Source organism: Dryas octopetala, chromosome 8 (genome assembly GCF_963921425.1).
Source record: "Dryas octopetala chromosome 8, drDryOcto1.1, whole genome shotgun sequence".
Lineage (NCBI taxonomy): Eukaryota > Viridiplantae > Streptophyta > Magnoliopsida > Rosales > Rosaceae > Dryas > Dryas octopetala.
This window is the reverse complement of record NC_141373.1, coordinates 13,163,820-13,167,623: the sequence shown is the minus strand read 5'-3', so window position 1 is coordinate 13,167,623 and position 3,804 is coordinate 13,163,820. Positions and strand designations below refer to the sequence as shown.

Here is a 3,804-nt window from a genome sequence, read left to right as displayed (position 1 = left end):
GAAATGAAAGAATGAAACAAGAAAAATGATAAGAAATTTACCTGGGTCCTGCGGCTCCTAGAGAGTGAGTGAAGGAACTACCACACATAAAATTATAGAATAAGAGTGAAATTAAGAAGAAGAACAAGAATTGAAGAAAAACGCTTAAGAGTTAAAACAGATAGGGGTAAATAATGTAAATTGTAAAAATTAATAAGGATATTATGGGCATGTCAAAAACATGCGAATTTGTAAGAACATGTCTCACTACTATTGTACAGTACTGGATCTATTCACTTCAAAAATTAGCCAAATCTAGGGCTAACTACCTCACCTCACTCGTCATCATCAGCAACGGCGTTGTTTTGAGCGGTTGTGGTTCTTCTTCTTCTTCTTGTTTTAGTAGCAGCAACGCTTATTTGTTGTTACCTTCAAGGTCGTCATCATCCACATCCGCAGCGTACTTGATCTCAGCAAAGGAGTTGGTCCTCTTTTTCAAAGAATGGTTCAAGACCCAAAATGACGTCGTACTCGACCGAATCTTCCAAATCCTCAGAACCACCGTAGACGAATCCGGCGACGGAGAAAACGGCATGTCGTTTGGCGACCACCACCGCTCCTCCGCCAACTCGGCGCTCTCCCATTTGAACCTTCGCCTCAACGAGGCCTTCGTCTTGGAGGTGCTCCGCTACGGCAATAGCGACAAGGACGTGCTCTCCTGCCTCAAGTTCTTCGACTGGGCCGGCCGCCAGCCTGGGTTTAACCACACGCGCGCCACTTTCAATGCCATTTTCAAGATTCTGTGGCGGTCGAAGCTCATGTCGTTGATGCTGGACTTCCTCGCCAACTTTCAGAAGCGAAGGTACTCGTATATGGTGCGCTTCCACAACACTTTGGTCATGGGTTATGTCGTCGCGGGCAAGCCCGACATTGCACTCCAACTGTTTGGTAAAATGCGCTTTCAGGGGCTGGACTTGGATGCCTTTGCTTACCATATGCTTTTGAACGCTCTGGTAGAAGAGAGTTGTTTTGATGTTGTTCAAGTCATTGCCAAGCAAATTGCTTTAAGGGGTTTTGAAAATGAGGTCACGCATTCGGTTATGGTCAAGTGGTATTGTAAGCAGAAACTATTGGATGAAGCTGAAAGGTATTTGCGAAAATTGATGGCGGGTGGGCAGACCGTGAATGGGAACTCCGTGAGTGTTCTTGTGGATGCCCTTTGTAAGCATAAGAAGTTCCAGCATGCTGGGAAGTTGGTGGAGGAGTTTCGGGACTCTATAGTGGTTATTATGGAGAGTGCTTATGGTGTGTGGATAAGGGATCTTGTTCGGGCCGGGAAGTTGGATGTGGCATTGGAGTTTTTGCAGAGCAAGAAGTCATTGGAAGGGTATGTTCCCCCTGTGTTTAGGTACAATACTTTGATATGTAGGCTTTTGAGGGAGGATCGGCTTGAGGAGGTTTGTGATTTGTTGATGGAGATGAAGGAGGGTAAGATTTCCCCTAATAAGGTCACCATGAATGCTGCCTTGTGCTTCTTTTGCAAAGCGGGAATGGTGGATATCGCGCTTGAGTTGTTTATTTCAAGGTTTGAGTTTGGTCTCTCCCCTAATAGTATGGCTTACAACTATTTGACTATTTGATTAATACTTTATGTGGGGATGACAGCATTAATGAAGCGTATCAACTATTGAAGTATTCTATTGACCAAGGTTATTTTCCGGGTAGAAAAACGTTTTCTATACTGGCAGATGCTTTGTGCAGAGAGAGAAAGCTTGATAAGATGAAGGAGTTAGTTATTTTTGCATTAGAGCGGAACTTTATGCCGAGCACCTCCACATACGATTGGTTCATTAAAACTCTTTGCAGGACTAAGAGTGTTGAAGATGGTTATTTGATACATGGGGAACTCAACAGAATAAATAAAGTTGCTAGAAAGAGTACATACTATAACTTGATACATGGTTTTAACAGGTCAAATAAGGGCGATATATCTGCCAGACTTCTTATTGAAATGCAAGAAAAGGGTTACTCATCGCCTTGTGCACTGTTCAAAGATGTAATTTGATGTCTATGTGATATGGAAAATCCGGACAAGCAATTTTTCAATTATTTGGAGATGCAGCTGTCTTGTATGGAACCTAGTTGTCAGATATACAACTTTTTCATCTATGGAGCTAGGCATGCCAAAAGGCCTAAGCTGGCTAGAGAAGTATTTGAGATGATGCAGCGAAGTGGGATTGAGCCCAATCTGAGATCTGACGTTCTTATGTTTCAGAGTTATTTGAAGAGTGAACGAATTTCAGATGCTTTGAACTTTTTCAATGATCTGCACCAGAGAAGAAATATAGGGAGAAGACTATACAGCGCCATGATTGTTGGTCTTTGCAAAGCCAAAAGGGCAGATATTGCACTTGAATTTTTTAGGGAAATGAGAGAGAAGGGAGTGGTTCCAAGTGATGACTGTTATGAGTTTCTTATACAGTTGTTATGCTGGAATAAAGAATATGATACAGCGGTCAATCTCATTAATGACTTGGAGAAAGTTGGTCGCCATATAACATCCTTTACTGGTAACATACTTCTGTTTCATTCTTTGAAAACTCAAGAGCTCTACGAGGCTTGGGTTCATCTAAGAGAGGTGCAGAACGAGACGTCTGATAGTTCAATGCTTGGTCTGCTTATTGGTGCATTTTTTGGTCGAATTAGGGTGAGCCAACATATTGACAACTAGGAAGAAGTAATTGAAAAGTGCTTTCCACTGGACGTATACACATACAATATTTTGCTGAGAATATTAAGTAAGGGGGTGTCCCCAGCTTAGATTTCATTGGATTTTAAAAGTCCAATGAAATCTAGGTGTCCCAAACTTAGGGGGGTGTCCCCAACTTAGATTTCATTGGATTTTAAAAGTCCAATGAAATCTAGGTGTCCCCAATTTAGATTTTAATGTATTCCAATGAATTTTAGGTGTCCCTAACTCAGATTTTAATGGATTCCAATGAAATTCAAGTGTCCTCAAAAAGTCATGGATTTCATTAAGTAAAGGATTTTGATGGATTTAGTTGGATTTGAATGTATTTTTTACACATAACAAATTCCATAAGAATTCCACCCAATTCCTTTGGATTTTGATAGATTCTATGGATTTTAAAATCCATTAAACTCCTTTAAAATCTGAGTTGGGGACACCCCCCTTAGATTTTAATGGATTTCAATGAAATTTAGGTGTCCCCAACTCAGATTTTAATGGATTCCAATGAAATCCAAGTGTCCTCAAAAAGTCATGGATTTCATTAAGTGAAGGATTTTAATGGATTTGGATGGATTGAATGCATTTTTTACACATAACAAATTTCATGAGAATTCCACCCAATTCTTTTGGATTTTGATGGATTTTATGGATTTTAAAATCTATTAAACTCCTTTAAAATCTGAGTTGGGGACACCCCCTAAGAGCAGGATGGACCATGCTTGTGCATTGTTCTATAGGATGTCCCAGAAAGGGTATGAGCCTAATCGATGGACTTATGACATCTTAGTATAAGGTTTTCTTAAACATGGGAGGACATCTGAGGTGAGAGATGGCTAGAAGCAATATACTAGAAAGGGTTTAGTCCAACCGAGCATAGAACGCTATTCAGTTAATTGGTATTCAATGAAGTCATGAGTGCAGTGTCTGGCCTTTACTAGACATTAAGGTTTATACAAGTTTTGCTGTATGATAATATATCCCATACCTAGATATGATTGTTTAGATGGAGTCTTTAGATGTATGTGTAATTTTTTTTCTCAACCATTGAGGAAAAAGGGAAGCTCTATTATTCT

General features: G+C 40.2%; 1 pseudogene; it reads left to right on the top strand.

Annotated features, from left to right (window-relative positions):
- The first annotated feature begins 203 nt into the window (after positions 1-203).
- LOC147277376 (pentatricopeptide repeat-containing protein At1g71210, mitochondrial pseudogene) lies at positions 204-3,624 on the top strand (annotated as a pseudogene).
- Positions 3,625-3,804: the final 180 nt, after the last annotated feature.